Below are 19,433 nucleotides of genomic sequence, written 5' to 3' on the forward strand. Positions count from 1 at the left end.
GAACAGTACAAAAGTACCAGGTTTCTTCCTGTTATCCAAACAGCAATAAACACCAATAGCACAGCACCCTGTACAGTAGCCTTTGTCAGACAACTGGGCTTACACACGAGGAGCAGAGACGTTCAGTTCTCTGCTAATAAGAATGTCTAGTCCCAGCTGGGGAGAAACCAACAGCCACAGTTAAAAGTTGCAAAAGAGCCATTGAAGAAGAGTGGAAAGGCTTCCTTTCCCTCTAAAGCCATTGCAGAATGCAGCGGAGCTGCATCTGGGTGTCTGGGAATGAATCATGCTATTGTATCAAGGAACTGAGCTCATGCTCTGTTACCTTCCCGCCCCCACCACCTGTTCCCAAGGATGTTGTCCTATTGATTTATCTTATCAGGGCCACCTGTATCTGTATATGTCAGTGTCGATGAATGAAGAAAACAAGGAATGAGGTTTTAAAACATTGCTTTTCTTTAACGTAATTTTGAAGAAGTTAAGGGCAGAAATAATGACTTACACGATCTTTATTTTTTTTTTATTTTTTTTTTCAATTTTTTTATTAAGGTATTATATGTGTACATATCTTACCATTGCCCTCCCCACACCCCCCTCCCATATATGCCCCCACCCCCCAGAGTTTTGCATCCATTGGTTATGCTTATATGCATGCATACAAGTCCTTTGATTGATCTCTTATCTCCCCCACCTCTCCCTAACCTTCCCCTTGTAATTTGACAGTCTGTTTGATGCTTTACTGTCTCTGTATCTATCTTTTTGTTCAAGATTATAATGTTCTTTATTATCCATAAATGAGTGAGATCATGTGGTATTTTTCTTTCATTGACTGACTTATTTCACTTAACATAATGTTCTCCAATTCCTCCCAGGTTGCTGCAAATGATGAGAATTCCTTCTTTTTTATGGCAGCATAGTATTCCATTGTGTAGATGTACCACAGTTTTCTGATCCAGTCATCTGCTGACGGGCACCTAGGCTGTTTCCAAATCTTAGCTATGGTGAATTGTGCTGCTATGAACATAGGGGTGCATATATCCTTTCTAATTGGTGTTTCTAGTTTCTTCGGATATATTCCCAGGAGTGGGATTACTGGGTCAAATGGGAGTTCCATTTTCAGTTTTTTGAGGAAACTCCATACTGTTCTCCACAGTGGCTGCACCAGTCTGCAATCCCACCAGCAGTGCACGAGGGTTCCTTTTTCTCCGCATCCTCGCCAACACTTGTCGTTTGTTGATTTGTTGATGATAGCCATTCTGACAGGTGTGAGATGGTACCGCATTGTTGTTTTGATTTGCATCTCTCGGATAATTAGTGACGTTGAGCATGTTTTCATGTGTCTCTTGGCCTTCCTTCTGTCTTCTTTTGAAAAGATTCTATTTAGGTCTGTTGCCCATTTTTTTATTGGATCATTTATCTTCCTTTTATTAAGTTGTATAAGCTGCCTGTAGATGTTGGAGATTAAACCTTTATCAGTGATGCCATTTGCAAATATGTTCTCCCATGCAGTGGGCCTTCTTGTTGTTTTGTTGATGGTTTCTTTTGCTGTGAAAAAGCTTTTTATTTTGATGTAGTCCCATTTGTTAATTTTCTCTTTAGCTTCCATTGCCCTAGGGGCAGTGTCAGTGAAGAATTTCTTTTGGCATATGTCTGACATTTTGCTGCCTGTGGATTGCTCTAGTATTTTTATGGTTTCCCGTCTTATGTTTAAGTCCTGTATCCATTTTGAGTTTATTTTTGTGTATGGCGTAAGTTGGTGATCAAGCTTCATTTTTTTGCATGTGTGTGTCCAATTTTCCCAACACCATTTATTGAAGAGACTGTCTTTATTCCATTGTATGTTCATGCCTCCTTTGTCAAATATTAATTGAGCATAGTGGTTTGGGTCAATATCTGGATTCTCTATTCTGTTCCATTGATCTATATGTCTGTTCTTGTGCCAGTACCAGGCTGTTTTGAGAACAGTGGCTTTGTAATACAGCTTGAAATCTGGTATTGAGATCCCTCCTACTTTATTCTTCTTTCTCAGGATTGCTGTGGCTATTCGGGGTCTTTTTTTATTCCAGATGAATTTTTGGAGAGTTCTTTCAAGGTCTGTGAAATATGCCGTTGGTATTTTAATGGGGAGTGCATTGAATCTATAGATTGCTTTGGGTAGTATGGACATTTTAATGATGTTGATTCTACCAATCCATGAACATGGTATGTTCTTCCATCTGTTTACGTCTTCCTCTATCTCTTTTTTCAGTGTCCTGTAGTTTTCCGTGTATAGGTCTTTTACCTCCTTAGTTAAGTTTATTCCTAGGTATCTTAATTTTTTTGGTGCGATGGTAAATGGGATTGCCTTTTTAGTCTCTCTGTCTGTAAGTTCACTATTGGTGTATAGAAAGGCCATAGATTTCTTGGCGTTAATTTTGTATCCTGCTACATTGCCGAATTCATTTATTAAGTCTATTAGTTTTTTGACGGAGTCTTTCGGATTTTTTATGTACAATATCATGTCGTCTGCAAATAAAGACAGCTTTACTTGTTCTTTTCCAATTTGGATGCCTTTTATTTCTTCTTCTTGTCTAATTGCAATGGCTAATACTTCCAGTACTATGTCAAACAGGAGTGGTGAGAGTGGGCATCCCTGTCTTGTTCCTGTTCTTAGGGGAAATGTTTTTAGTTTTTGTCCATTGAGTATGATGTTTGCTGTGGGTTTATCATATATAGCTTTTATTATGTTGAGGTATGAGCCATCTATTCCCACCTTGTTGAGAGTTTTTATCAAGAAAGGGTGTTGGATTTTGTCAAATGCTTTTTCTGCATCAATTGATATGACTATGTGATTTTTATCTTTCAATTTGTTTATGTGATGTATCACGTTTATTGATTTGCGGATATTGTACCATCCTTGCATTCCTGGGATAAATCCTACTTGGTCATGGTGTATGATCTTTCTGATGTACTGCTGGAGCCGATTTGCTAGAATTTTGTTGAGGATTTTGGCATCTATGTTCATGAGGGATATTGGTCTGTAATTCTCTTTCATTGTGTTGTCTTTATCTGGTTTTGGTATTAGGGTGATGCTGGCTTCATAGAAGGAGCTTGGAAGTGTTCCTTCCACTTGAATTTTTTGGAATAGTCTGAGGAGGATAGGTTTTAGTTCTTCCTTGAATGTTTGGTAAAACTCTCCTGTGAAGCCATCAGGCCCCGGGCTTTTGTTTGTCGGAAGCTTTTTGATGACTGCTTCAATTTCGTCCATAGTTATTGGCCTATTGAGCTGTTTAGATTCTTCTTGATTGATTTTTGGAAGGTTATATTTTTCTAGGAATATGTCCATTTCCTCCAGGTTGTCCAGTTTGTTGGAATAGAGTTGTTCGTAGTATTTTGTAACAATCCTTTGTATCTCAGCGGGGTCTGTTGTTATTTCACCTCTTTCATTTCTGATTTTGTTTATTTGGGTCCTCTCTCTTTGCTTCTTGGTGAGCCTGGCTAGAGGTCCATCAATCTTGTTTATCCTTTCAAATAACCAGCTCTTGGTTTTGTTGATCTTATGTATTGTTTCTTTGGTCTCTATGTCATTTATCTCCGCTCTGATCTTTGTTATTTCCTTCCTTCTGGTTACACTGGGCTTTTCTTGCTGCTCTTTTTCTAGCTCTTTGAGTTGTAGGGTTAAGTAATTTATTACCATTGTTTCTTGTTTTTTGCAATAGGCCTGTAGAGCTATGAACTTCCCTCTCAAGACTGCTTTCGCTGTGTCCCATAGATTTTGGATTGTTGTGTTTTCATTGTCATTTGTTGCCATGATGTTTTTTATTTCTTCCTTGATCTCTCTGGTGACCCAGTCCTTGTTTAATAGCATGCTGTTTAGTCTCCATGTGTTTGATTTCTTTGGATTGTATTTATTGTAGTTGATTTCCAGTTTTATGCCACTGTGATCTGAGAAGATGCTTGATATAATTTCTATCTTCTTGAATTTGAAGAGACTTTGCCTGTGACCCAGCATATGGTCTATCTTTGAAAATGACCCATGTGCACTTGAGAAGAATGTATATTCTGTGGCTTTGGGGTGAAATGTTCTGAAGATGTCAATTAATTCCATCTGGTCTAGTGAGTCATTTAGGATTGCTGTTTCTTTGCTGATTTTTTGTTTAGAGGATTTGTCCAGTGGTGATAGTGGGGTATTAAAGTCTCCTACTATGATTGTGTTGCTATTAATCTCTCCCTTGATATCCTCCAGGAGTTTTTTTATGTATTTGGGTGCTCCTATATTGGGAGCGTATATGTTTACCAGAATTATTTCTTCTTGTTGGATTTCTCCCTTTAGTATTATGAAGTGGCCTTCCTTATCTCTTGTTATGGCATTTACTTTGAGGTCTATTTTGTCAGATATAAGTATTGCTACCCCAGCTTTTTTTTCATTTCCATTTGCCTGAAAGATATTTTTCCATCCCTTCACTTTCAATCTGTGTGAGTCTCTTGTTCTGAGGTGGGTCTCTTGTAGACAGCATATATATGGGTCGTGTTTTTTTATCCATTCAGCTACTCGATGTCTTTTGATTGGAGCATTTAGACCGTTTACATTTAAAGTTATTACTGAAAGGTATTTGTTTGCAGTCATATCTATTTTTGTGTCTGTATTCCTTCTTACCTGTTTATTTCTTCTTTTTACAGTATTCCCTTTAGCAATTCTTGCATTGCTGGTTTGGTGGTGATAAACTCCCTGAGGCTTTTTTTGTCTGCAAAGCTCCTGATTTCCCCTTCAATTTTGATTGATAGTCTTGCTGGATATAGTATTCTTGGATTCAGTCCTTTGCTTTGCAACACTTTGTATACCTCCTTCCATTCACTTCTAGCTTGTTGTGTTTCTGATGAGTAATCATTTGACAATCTGATGGGTGTTCCTTTGTAGGTAACTCTCTGTCTCTCTCTTGCCGCCTTTAGGATTCTCTCTTTATCATTTATATTTGCCATTGAAATTATGACATGTCTTGGCGTGGGTCTTTTGGGGTTGATCCTGCTTGGGACTCTCTTTACTTGCGTAACTTTTATCTTTCCCATATCCGGGAAGTTTTCTGTCATTATTTCTTCAAATAGATTTTCTAATCCCTGCTGCTCTTCTTGTCCTTCTGGCAGCCCTATTATACGCATGTTACTTCGTTTCATGTTGTCCCGAAGTTCCCTTAGGCTTTCCTCCTGCTTTTTAATTTTTTTCTCCAATTGCTGTTCAGCTTGAGCTTGTTTCTGTACCTGATCTTCTAACTCACTAATTCGGTCCTCTGCTTCTTGTAGTCTACTGTTGAAACTTTCCATGGTGTTTTTGATTGTAGCTATATCACTTTTCATTTCTTCCTGATTCTTGCATAAGTTGTTGATTTTCTCATCCATCCGATGTATAAATTCCATGACCATTACTCTGAATTCCTTTTCGGTCATGTTGCAAGCTTCATTTTCACTAATTTCCTTTCTTGGCGACTCCACATTTTCTTTCCTCTGTGAGTTATTTCGTTTCCCCATTCTGGCTATTACCAGAAAGCTTAAGCTTCTGTTTGCGTGGACCTGGGCCGTGTGCTGTGGGGACTTCGCTCCACCCTAGTTTCACTGAAGTGCTCTGACACTAGGACGTGTGGCTGTCTTTGGTTGGTGGGAACCAGACTTGCCCAGGATCAGTGTCCCCAGTGTTCTGTGTGGTCTCGTGTGCACATTTAGAATCAGGGGCCCTGTCTGCACCACACTGTTGGTATGTGCCGAGAATGAGATCCTTAGCATGTGCCAGGAGTCAGAGTTTCCCTGTGTCTGCACCAAGACTCGAGTGTCAAAGTCTCTGTTGCCTTGTGCGGTTTCTCATTGAGAATCAGGGTCCCTGTGTGTGCACGCACCAACAATTGGGGTCGCTGGCTCTTAGTGTGAATGCGCTGTGAGTCAGGGATCCCAGGCAGCTGTGTCCGGCGTGCCAAATTTCCTGAAGTGGAGCTGCGTCCTGTGTGTGCTCTCTCTGCTGAGCCAAACCGGCTAGAGCGCACTTTCTTAAAAACCTGAAGGTGAGCCGGCTCAGTGCACTCTCCCAAAGTCCCAGAAGGGGGGCGGAGTCCGTCCTGCGCGCCAAATTCCCCAAAGGGAAGCCCCTCTGTGCAGGCTCTTAAGAATCTCCGAAGGGGGAGCTGTGACCCGCGAGCCAAATTCCCCCAAATTCCCCGAAGGGGAGCCCTCTGTGCGCACTGACAGATTTCCCCGACGGGGAGCTGCTTCTGTCCCGTGCGCGAGCACGCGCCAAATTCCCTAAGAGGGAGCGCGTCCCTGCGCAAAGCTCGGCAGCTTGGGCCGGGGGCGGGTCTATCAGTTACTATGGCGCTGTCTGTGCGCGCTGTGCGCGCTCCTGTGAGCAGCTAGGGCGAAGGGCGCGTCTATCAGTTACTATGGCGCTTTCCGCGCGCTGTGGGCGCTCAGCAGCTTGGGGGAGGGGCAGGTCTATCAGTTACTATGGCGCTATCAGCGCCTGCGAGGAGGGGATAGGCTCTTTGACTCACGGAAATCTGCCGGGAAGTCTGGATTCTTGTTGTTTGTTTGTCTGAAGCTGTGATAGCAGTTCTCTGTCCCCGGTGGCTGCAGGGTCCTGGTTTGTGTCAGAAGCCAGGATCTGAGTCTCAGGCAGCTCTGTTTCTCAAGATGGCGTGGTCTCTGCGTCCGCACCAGCCGCCGAGAAGTGTCCGCTTTGTGCGCGGGGCTCCGCAGTCTAGGGCTGCCCTGTTCGGGAGCCCCTTGGAAGACCTGCAGAATCTAACTGACCCTATCTCATACACACACACACATCACACACATCTACACTCTCCTCTGTGGGTTCCTCACTCACACTCTCTCTCTCCCTACCTTCCTGCCGGTCGCCATCTGTGTCTCTCGACTTACACGATCTTTAAAAAGCATTAAGCATTTAGATCTGTCTTTCTAAAAAGCATTTAGCATTGAGATCTGTCTTTTTAAAAATTTCAAAGGTAACTGTCATCCTTTCCTTCATTTTTCAAGTGGGGACCATAACCAGAGGTAAAATAAAAGTTTTGTGTCTGAGATGCTAGCTCAGGTATGTCTGGCTCCAGATTCTCTCCTGAGAATTATGAAGATGATAACTAAGACTGTGACTCTCACACTTTTTTTTCCCTGCAATTCACAAGAAGAAATTTATTTTTTACTAACACCTAGAGCACAATTCAGTGTGTATTTATAACAAGAGTTTAATGAAACAATAACAAAATGATATGCCACTTTCCTGCAGGCCCAGAACACATCTATTTCCTATTTTACTCTTTTTAAAGAAACACAAACTGGAATGATCCACTAAGATTTCATTTTATGACTCTCAAACAGGTCTTGAACCACATTTGAAAAAACACTTTAACTAAAACATCTCCAGTAAATGTTTCCCTGGCTTTTTGGTTGAACACCCTGTTAAAGGAATCTGAATTCTTCTGTAACTATTTTATTTATGAACATTCCCATGCGTGGAAGCAGGTCCATGTCTCTGCTGTTTCTGTGATAGGCTGCCAGCGACTGGGAATGACTGTCAAATCCCTTATGAGCAGAAGGGCAATGTCCAAACTGGATATTACCACTTTCTTTGATCTTTGTATGATACAGTTTCCATTCTGTCCACTCATCTAAGAATACACACCATTTAAAAATATTCCAGCTGTGTGAGGCTGGTTGGGACTCCCGTCCTTTGTCTTAAATGTCAAACCTAGGTTTTGCTGCCCAGAGCTATATTTTTGTTTACAGTTTAAAATCATATTAATCTTTTTTGGTGGCTACAGTCACACTGTGGTCCTTAATGAAGTTGTCTGGTACAACCAGAAAGTCCATTTACTTATGACAATGAAACTCATTCTAGAGAAACCAAGATGGCGGCATAGGTAAACACCTAAACTGCTGCTTCGCACAACAATTTCAAAACTACAACTAAAAGACAAAATGGACATCATCCAGAACCACAGGAAGGCTGGTTGAGTGGAAATTCTACAACTAGAAGGAAAGAGAAAAGCACACTGAGACTCAGAGGAACTGTGGAAGGCTGAGGTATGGAAGTGTGCGTGCAGAGAGGGCTGACAACTGAGTACACGGCTGGCTTTCTCAATCAGGAGGGAGACAAAAGCTCCCGACTGCTCTGAACTCCAGTTCCAGGCGAGACTCTGGGGACCCAGACTCATTCAGGGAGAAACTGGACTGTCTGGCAAAACTCGAGGGCAGCTTTCTCTCAGAGGTGCTTGCAGCGATTACCACGGGACACTGAGACCCAGGGGCCTCTTAGGGCAGGGCTTATGGGAAGCCCTTGCTATCTGCTCTGCCCTGAGACTCCACCCCATCCAAGCTGAGCACAGAGGCTTTTGCAAGTCTTGCCTCATAAGGGTGTCTCCAGCACAGAAGTTCTCCCAGCATAGACACAGCTGATCCTCACAGCCAATTGGCCTGGAGGTCATTTCCTCCCAGTGATACCAACAACAATCAAGGCTTAACTACAACAAGACTGTGCACACAGCCCACAAAGGGGTGCACCAAGAGTGTAACTGGGGAGGCTGAGCCACTGGGCCCTATAGGACACCTAGCACACAAAGTTACTCTATCAACTCAGGGAAGCAGCCAAAATGCGGAGACAACGAAACAGGTCACAAATGAAAGAAGTGGAGGAAAGCAAATGACTGGATATAGAGTTCAAAACCACGGGTATAAGGTTTTTCAAGAATTTTCTAGAAAAGGCCAATAAATTTAGCAAGACCCTCAAGGATATGAAAAAGGACCAAATAGAAATTAAGCATACACTGACTGAAATAAAAAATAATATACAGAGATCCAACAGCAGACTAGAGGATTGCAAGAATCAAGTAAAAGATTTGGAATACTAAGAAGCAAAAAACACTCCTCCAGAAAAGAAAAAAGAAAAAAGAAGCCAAAAATATGAAGATAGTGTAAGGAGCTTCTGGGACAACTTCAAGCGTACCAACATCTGAATTATGGGGGTGCCAGAAGAAGAGAGAGAGCAAGGTATTGAAAATCTAGTTGAAGACATAATGACAGAAAACTTCCCCCACCTGGTGAAAGAAATAGACTTACAAGTCCAGGAAGTGCAGAGAACCCCAAACAAAAGGAATCCAAAGAGGACCACACCAAGACACATCATAATTAAAATGCGAAGAGCAAAAGACAAAGAGAGAATATTAAAAGCAGCAAGAGAAAAGAAGTTAGTTATCTACAAGGGAGCACCCATACGATTATCAGCTGATTTCTCAACAGAAACTATGCAGGCAAATGGGAGTGGCAAGAAATATTCAAAGTGATGAATAGCAAGAACCTACAACCAATATTACTCTACCCAGCAAAACTATCATTCAGAATTGAAGTTCAGATAAAGAGCTTCACAGATAAGAAAAAGCTAAAGGAGTTCATCACCGCCAAACCAGTATTATATGAAATGCTGAAAGGTATTCTTTAAGAAGAGGAAGAAGAAGAAAAAGGTAAAGATAAAAATTATGAACAACAAATACATATCTATCAACAAGTGAATCTAAAAATCAAGTGAATAAAAAATCTGATGAACAGAATAAACTGGTGAATATAATAGAATCAGGGGCATAAAAAGGGAGTGGACTGACAATTCTCAGGGGGAAAGGGTTGTGGGGGTGCAGGAAGAAACTGGACAAAAATCATATACCTATGGACGAGGACAGTGCGGTGGGGGGTAAGGGCAGAGGGTGGGGTGGGAACCAGGTGGAGGGCAGCTATGGGGGGAAAAAAGAGGAACAATTGTAATAATCTGAACAATAAAGATTTATTAAAAAAAAAGAAAGAAACTCACTCTATCTTAAAGCCAATCTGATAGAGGTGTTTTTAATCACAAATTAAATATTTACAGGTTTGTAATACAGAAACTGTGCTACATATAAGTCACGAAATGCAAAGGACAGTTCACTTTAATAGTTAGCTTACTTTTGAGATGAAATAATGGATATTATCTCAGAATGATAAGTTAAAATGTTGCCTGGTGTTCACACTATTTCTTTGTAGGTTAACACACATTACTTCTTTTGTGACCTAAATTTGATTTGCTATCTTTCCTTCATTCAAGAAGGTGTTATTATTACTTACTGTAGTCAGTTGTTCTTATTTTGACCTTCCAACATTGACTAAAAATTTCATCTTAGGGACTGTGCTTTTAAATATATATATATATATATATATATATATATATATATATATATATATATTTACTTAAATGCTATTTATTTCCCAAATTCTACTGAAATTTCTTCCCAGCAGATTTTACCTTTTCTAAATATTCTTTTTTTCCTGTTTTCAGTATAATAATGTTCATAATAAGGAATGAAGCACATACTCCAAATATATAGGTCAGGAGTTTTGTAAAATCCTTTGATTTAAATCATAGGATCTCAAGATAGAATGTCCTAATGTGGTACCAAAGAGTGCTGATGTGTGGATATTCCAGCAAGGCAAAGCTTGGGGGTACAAAAAAAGGGGAGAATTGCTCAAAATAGAATGTGCTGCTTCAGAGATTGGGCAGATATATGATATGGATTTTAAAGAAGGGGATAAGGAATATAAGGGATTGGTAGCTGGACTAGATTGGCATTTTTTCAAACTCTGCTCTCTGAGCAGGGAATGGGTGATGGTGAGGGAGAGAAGCAATCTAGTGGAGCTCTAGGTTCTCTGCTCCCATGCTCAATGAATGTCCTCTTTCTTCACCCAGAGCAGCTCCCCTGTGTCTTTAAAAAGACATGCACATATATTGTGCCCTGTAAACTGTGTTTGCCCGTGGTTAAAAGAATTTTCCAAATCAGTGGACCAAATGTTTGTGGTTTTTTTGGGTTTTTTTTTAATAGCTTATTGATTTTTAGAGAGAGACGAAGGGCGCGGGAGAGAGAAAGAGAAACATCAATGTGAGAACAAAACATCAATGGCTATCTCCTTCCCCAGCCTCAAGCCCACAACGCTGGGTATGTGCTCTGACCAGGAATCAACCGGCAACCTTTCTTTCATGGGACAATGCCCAACCAACTGAACCATACTGGTCAGGGCCAAACTGTTTTATTTTTTTTTAACTGCTGTTCCAATCTCATATTTATCCACCAGAATCAAAATGGTTTCTATTTGGACACCCTATTTTGTAAAGAGTGTATTTACTTCTAAGGGCAGAAGAAGAGTATTTGCACAAATGACTGGTATTTTTATTCTGGAAGATTAGCAAAAAGTGAGTTTAGGAAAAATAATTCCGAAAGAGATGAAGGAGCTTGAGTTTAGCAACAGCTATTTTAAGGATAAATAGTTTGGCAAACTGATACTCACCAGTATAAATGCACATCCCAGCTGGCCCTGTGCTTCCCTGCCTCCCCATTCTCCCAGAAGACTCTTTAGTTTCACCTATACTCATAGGTGTTAGTATTAAATGAGCTCTTTAGACCTGGGAAGTGAATTTCAGCTTCTTATTTGCAGTTACATTCTCCTTACTGTTAAGTTGACCTTGACCTAGTTCTCCACTCACTACTGGGCTCCTTTGCAACAGAGTTCTCATTCTATAGACACCTATATATTGGCCCTTTCTGAGTGGCTCTCTTAAATTCCAGGCAAGCCCTCCACCTCCCTGAGACCCAGCTCAACTGTTGTTTTTATTTTTATTTTGTTTTAATATGAAAATAGATGATATGAGATTTTCTAAATTCCTTATGCTTGTCCTATAGGTCAAATACCTACTCTATTATTTAAAGGTATCTATATATATAAAAGGCTAAGCGACTGTCTGACCATCCGACCGGTAGCTATGACACACAATGACCACCAGGGGACAGATGCTCAACGCAGGAGCTGCCAAGCTGCAGTGACTTGGCAGCGGTGGTTCTCGAGTGACGCACCCTGGAACCAGAGAGGAGGGAGCCCGATTCCAGGGTGTGTCACCCAAGAACCACCCTCTCGTAATCTGGGGATCCCTCATGGCATGTCAGAGAACCAGTTTCAGCCCAATCCCCACAGGACAGGCCGAGGAACCCCACCTGCTGGAGGGACCCTGCTCACTCCACAGACGCCCTTCGAGTCGCAGAGAAGGGGAGGTTGGCTCGAGGGCATCTCTGGCCCATCTTGCCCAGTCCTGCCCTGCTGGCCACTTTCTAATTAATTTCTTTTTAATGTGCACTGGGGTACTAGTACAAATATAAACCTAGATATATGCAACTATATTGAGTTATAATTTAAATAATATCTGTATAAATTGGTTCTTTTATATAAAACTTAGGTGATATTGTCCATTACATATTAACTCATTTATACTATCTATGTAAAGGTGTTTTTCTTCTATTGAGGTAGTCCAAAGCCAGATTGCAGTGTACTTGGGGCCCAAGAATCAGTCATCTGAAACTTTTTATTTCTTAACCTTTTGCACTCAGATGTCGAGTGTGACTCGACACGGTTAGCATCGGTAGCAGCTCGTATGTCGAATGTTTCAAAAACTATCACACCATGAAAAATTATAGAGATTAAAATTACTCTTTGAATGTATCAATAATTTGAAATATAAAAAAATCCAAATAAATAAGTTTGTATGAAAAGAAACTCCCGTTTTTTATTCTACTGCCGCGCTTTGTAAAATCTGGGGTATTTAAAAAATTAAATCCTGAGTAGAATAAAGGAATCGAGAAAAAAAGCAAGCGAGAGGAAAGGGTTAATCCCATCTCTCCAACCCAAGCCAGGGCCCATGAAGCCCTAAAAATGTTCTCACAAAGTCATAGAAACCCAATGCTGTATGTCTAAGTGAGCCCCCAGGTCAGTGGTCGGCAAACTGCGGCTTGCGAGCCACATGCGGCTCGTGAGCCGCGGTTTGCCGCTCTGTTGACTAATGAGTTTGCCGACCACTGCCCCAGGTGAACACACAGTTCCCTCCTACAAGATGTGACTTGGAGCATGAATGGTGTGTTAGCTTTACTCTATTCTAAACTGCCTTAGTGACGCTGTGACACCTGCCTACCTCACCCGGGAAAGTCTGGCCTGGCTGTGCCCTGAGAGCTGTTCCCTCCCCATCCATCCATCCATCCCCTACTCCTGGGGCAGGTAAAGGTTCTCTTTCTGCCTGTTCTCTGATGAACTAAAGAGTTCTGAAAAGGTTTAGTTGTTTCATTTTTTGTTTGTTCTGTTTCATCTATCAAGAATGGTCAAAAGAATGTCTCTAACACGATTTTGGTTCTGTTACAGGTCATCTATTTTTCCACCTGGTTTGGTCTGTGTTCTGCTTTTATTGCTTCCTCATCCCATGTCCTGTTTGTATAGATACCAGATGAAAATAAAAGTCTATCACATGTCACCCCTTACATGCCAACAGAGCCCATGTCAGGCAGAGCCCAGCAATATGCATATTCTGGCTCTTTCATACTTCACCACAGACTGTGAGGTGGGTTTTATCAGCCCCTGCTCCATATAAAATGCATACATATTTATAAAATGCATACATACCTGAAATCAACATATATATATATATATATATATATATATATATATATATATATATATATATATATATATATTTCAGAGAGGAAGGGAGAGGAAGAGAGAGATGGAAACATCAATGATGAGAGAGAATCATTGATTGGCTGCCTCCTGCAGGCCCCACACTGGGGATCATGCTCACAACCTGGGCATGTGCCTTGACCAGGAGTTGAGCCGTGACCTCATGGTTCATAGGTGGAAGCTCAACCACACCGGCTGGGCCTCCTTTTTTTTTTAACAGGAAGATTAAGTCTCAGAAAGATGAAGTTACTTTTTCAAGGAAACACAACTTACATGTGATTTCTACATCTGAAACTTCAAAGCCCATGACATTTCACTCTGTATACCTCCAAGAGCAATTAATCTTCCTTTAGAGTGTTTGAAACTTTAAACTACCAGTATTTCTATGTGCATTTATTTTTTTGGCATTCTAGTTCATATGAAAATCAAAATTTTAGGAAAGCACCCCACCAAAATAAAATTGTGGAAAAGTAAAAACAATTTTTAACCTTCACAACTATTCACAGTGAAATTCACTCCTGAGTAGTTATGATATGGTTGTGTGGGCTGTGCAAAGCCTACAGCAACTCTCAATCCTCACACCACCTTCTCTCCCACCATAAAGCAACTCAGACTGCAAGTGGGAGTGACATCATTAGAATGACAACTCTAAATTTGTGGTAATTCATTTATATTTTTTAAAAAATTATAAATTACCTGAGTAACCATCTCAAAGTTAATGGCAATATGAGAGTTTATCATGATATTGTGATTGGCAGGTTGGGAAATGCTGAGTCAGATGGTTATTCAAGGTTCCATTTTGACTACACGTATTTAGTACTTGTTATGTACCAGACTTTGCTCTGTGCTCAACACAGTCAGTCCTACCTTTAGACCCAGATAGCCAGGGTTCCTCCCTTGGGCCCTGGGCTTTAGAAACCCCCTTCTCCAGCCTCTTCCCTCCCCACGAGGTAAAGGAGACATATCTGCCCAAGACCTACCCACAACCCAGATCATGCTCCGATTACTTGGGACCTGGAATTCCCTGCCCAGTGACCTGAGCCTCTCCCAGGGTTGGTTCAGCCTTTCTCAGATTTATCTTGCAGGGTATGGATAGCATCTCTGGGATGCTGGTTCTTAGGTCCAAGGGACAACCAAGATATGACTGTTGGCAGAACAAGGAGAAGGATAATAGATTTTGGACAGAGCTTGAATATGTTTTCATACACACACAAAAAAAAGAAAAGAAATTAGGGGTGAGAAGAGAAAGAGAGTGGATCAGGCTGAGAGGGTACCTCTATTTCCATGGTTGCCTTGACCTTGGACTGCCAGGAATTCACAGATTATAAAGACTTTTGCTCTTACCCTAGCTGGTTTGACTCAGTGGATAGAGCGTCAGCCTGCTGACTGAAGGGTCCCAGGTTCGATTCTGGTCAAAGGCACATGCTCAGCTCAGGTTGCGGCTCAGTCCCCAGTGGGTGGCGTGCAGGAGGCAGCCGATCAATGATTCTCTCTCATCATTGATGTTTCTATCTCTCTCTCCCTCTCCCTTCCTCTCTGAAATCAATAAAAATATTTAAAAAAAAAGACTTCTGCTCTTAAAGAGTTTTAGTCTGTCCAGAAAGATGGACACATAAATAGATAACGTTACTCCAACACAATGAACGTGATGCTTAGGGTTCTTTGAGATACCAAAGGAGGTCACTTAGGTCAGCCTGAGATGAGGATGTAGGGATTAACTGAAAATAATGATTCTTGAAGGGTGAATGGGATAAATAAGGAAAGAAGGAGCTGAGATGAGAAGGACAGTGAGATTGCAGAGGTTATGATGAAAATCACTACCCACAAAGGCAATGAGGTATGAAGCAGGAAACTTTCCTCCCCTGCAAAGCCCTTTATTTATGCTCTCAGGTCTCGCAAAATATTCTGTGCACATGTCCAGAAAGAAGCTGAACATATGTGTGTTTAACTGACACAGTTGTGGTGTGAGAGAGAAACCTACAAATATCTTAATGTTCTTGGAACAAAAGTCCTAGGTGTAGAGAGTTATCATGAATTGGGGTAGAGGTGTCGGCATGTCTTTGGCAAATGTTGTTTCTGACACTGTGGAGGTTAACCTTATGTTAGAAGTGACAGAGCTTTAAATAAAAGACTTCTTTTTAGCTAGCAATATGAAGGATTATTTGAAAAGCACTGCACTGAAGACACTAAGAACCAGCTAGTAGGCAGTTATAATCCAGGAGTGAGAAGATAAGGGTCTGAGCTATACTAAATCCATATCTTGATATACACATGGATGAATCCTTTGCCTGACACATAGGCCCTTTATCTATGCTCTCATATCTCTCAAAAAAAAAATTCTGGGCACATGTCTGGAAAGAAGTAGGAGCTCAGTAACTAATTGTGGAATGAATGAATAAATTCAGGATGTATTTAGGAAAGATGGAAATCATAGGGATCAAATGTGGGACTGACAGGGTTAGAAGTCAAGGATAATTCCAGAATGTCTCGGTGAGTGTTGACCAGATAGATGATGCCAATGACTAAGAAGAGATGTCCTCTGAGGGTGAGATGATGAAACAAGTTTGGGACAAGTTCAGCTCTAGGTGTTTGGAGATTGTCAGCCCAAGAGGTGACTCAGAAGCAAAAAATGGACACAAATTTTATTTTGTATCAGGTTGCCTAGGACATTAGTTAAAATATAGTTTCTTACGTCTCATCCTCAGACATTCTGATTCATGAAATAAGGAATGAGATCTAGAAATCTGCATTTTGAGTATGCATCCCAGGTTATTCTAGTGCAGGTTAATAAGACAATATTTGGAAGCAATTTGTTTAAATCTAGAGTTTGGGTGATAGTTTAGAGATACAGATTTGTGATCACTGAAATAAAGATTATAACCAACACTAACAATTTACAATGCAGTAAACCATTCTAAACACTTTTTATAAAACTCACACCTCTATCAAGTAGGTATTATTCTTACCTGCATTTTACAGATTAAAAAACTGAACCTCAAAGAGGTTTGTGAGTGGCAAAGATGAGATTTGAAGTCAGGCTGGCCAATTTCATGGCCAGAGTCTGTGTTTTTAACTATTATGCTATTCTACCCCTCACATTACTATAATATTTGTTGAAAGTAATTAATAGTGGCAAAGGGAGTGAGATTGCCCAGAAAGGTGTCATGTATATGGGCCAATCACATAATCCTGGAAAACACCAAATATGAGTGGCAGATGAAGGTAGAAGATTAAAAGAGACTAAAAAGGATTTGAACCCATACTGGATTTTTAAGGAGTGCTATATTTCTTAACACAGAGAATACAAATGCAGAAATGATTTTTTATAAATATTTTGGTAATAATATTGATGATGGAAACTTAGGTATTCTGAAGGATTTCTTTACTAAATTGCCATTTAATGGCATACTGTGACATTTCTTCATAGTATTTTCAACTACATTGGATTTTGGTGTGTTTTTTGTTTGTTTGTTTCTTGTTGTTGTTTAATCCTCACCCCAGGATATTTTCCCATTGATTTTGTAGAGAAAGTGAAAGAGAGGGAAAGAAAGAAAGAAACATCAATATGAAAGAAACACATCAACTGGTTGCTTCCTACACACACCCCGCAGGGCTCCAGCTGCGGAGGAGCCTGCAACCCAGGTATGTGCCCTTGACCAGAATAGAAGCCGGGACCCTTTAGTCCACAGGCCGACACTCTATTCACTGAGCCAAACCAGCGAGGTCATACACTGGATTTTTTACACTGCCAAAAAGGGAAGAAATAACCGAGAGACAATATAACCTAAGTTAAAATTTTAAAAATGAATATGCTTTACAGGTGAATATAAAATAATGGATAACAATGTGAAGAACTACTTTTGTTACTGTTGAGTTATCCAGTTGTAATGAAAACAAGCATCAGAATAGGGATTTAAATTCTAGTAATTTTTGCACAACTCATCCTCAGTATCTCAACCAACCTCAAACATGAACATGAAAATGGTTTTCTTAATATTTGCAAATGCTTGGAATTTACTAATTCTCCGTGTCTACAATCCTTGTCTAGTCATAGGGATACATTTTAACATCCTGAATTTCCTATTATTTGTTTGTGAGCAGTGTGATAGTGCTGGCAGGATTTTGTTGATTTACATGTTAGGTGACACAAAATAAAGGCCTTCTATTTAGCCTATGAGACAATGTTCTGTCAATAATTTAGTCAATCATTGAAATAAATTTTGACGATTATAGAATTATTTGCTCCAGTTGCATATTCCTTGGATTTCTAATATGTTTGTTTTGGTTCAAAGACATTTTCTTTCACTTTTAGGTCCATGAAACCATAGATGTACCAAAAGTTTGAAGAAACATAAAACTTCTTCTCCATTATCCTGTCTGGACTCATACAGGATAGCTTTGACTAATGTGTTTAGTGTGAAAGAATATCCTTCTTAGAAGGGGGTCCACCCCAAAAGGATATCCCTTATTGTAATTTTGCTGGACATTTTAAAACAAAGAACAAGAAAATGCTGATAGTAAGCACCTGTGCCAGAACTTGAAGGGAGCAAAGGCAGCATTTGTCTAAAAGCCTGTTCTAGTGTTTGGTTTTGTCCATCATGACTTATCTCCTTTTTCTTCTGCCAGGTAACAGGCAAGTGATGAATGAGTGTTTTGACACAGAACATGTGTGAATGCTGGAAGGACAGGTGAGTGCTTTTAGAAAACATTTTGAACATGATCTGTCACTAAATCAGAGGATTTGGGGTAGGAGAGAAAGAGTGTAGAAATTATATTAATACAGTGAGGAGCAAGACCCTCATTTAATCTATAGCTGAATGTAGATCTGCAGCAATTTGCAAATAACACATAATTAAGGCTAGTTTTTGTAATGCAAAAATAAACCCTCTAATTATATATAGAACTGATTGCAGATAATGATAGTCATCTACGAGGAATAGATTAAAGGATTTAGACCCTTTTTTCCCATCCCATTCAGCACTGAGGTTTTCTGCACTGACCTGTGGAAACAACATTCATGGGAGATACTGAAGAGAGACGGTCTGGATTGTTGCAGGGGCTTGATTTCCATATCCCCCAGGAGCTTCCTTGTCAGGAAACTTAGAATATAATTATTCTCAAATCCTCAACATGCCCACCAGCTAGTCAAAACAGGAGAGAAAGGGAAAGACCATTAATTTTGATTCGTTTTGTAAGACCCAGGTAAAGGTTTTAGAACTTTGGACACTTATCAGAAAACTTTATTTTTTTCCACTCTCACTTCCATACTTCTCTTCCCCTCCTCTCATATCTCTTTCTTTTTTTTTTTTCTGTCTTTCTTTTTCTTTCTTATTAGTGTATTCCTTGATCCTACTAGATTTCTGTGATTTGGGGCATTTAAAAAATATCTAAAAAGTACTTGAAGCTCTCTGGAAAACAAATTTATCTTGGGAACCCCAAGAAGGTGAACTGTGTTTGGGTCAAGTTGAAATATTCAAGGAGCAAAGTCAAAAGTGTCGCTGGATGTATGAGAAGGTGAAAAAGAGAGAAAAAAGAGATTTAGAGTTATCCACAGATGGGGTGGAGTAAAAGTAGGTTTACAGTTATTTGTATAAAAATAGCACAACAATTTAATAATAATACAAAAATAAACTCACAATTATAAACCTACTTTTGCCTCAACCTGTACAGGTGGCAATTAAAAGAGTAGGTTTATATGACTTTGCCCAGGGAGAGAGTATGGTGAGATACATATATTGTAGGCTTGAAATTCAAGGGATTCTGACATTTGTTGTCTGTGTAGAGAAAGATCAGTCTGGAAAGGAAAATGGAAAAGGGGTCAAATATGTTAGAGAAGAGTCAAGTATGTGTGATGTGGGGATTAAGGGTTAGAGTATTTCAAAAGGAATGAATATCCAAAA

This window comes from Cnephaeus nilssonii (genome assembly GCF_951640355.1).
Source record: "Cnephaeus nilssonii genome assembly, chromosome: 9".
Taxonomy (NCBI): Eukaryota; Metazoa; Chordata; class Mammalia; order Chiroptera; family Vespertilionidae; genus Cnephaeus; species Cnephaeus nilssonii.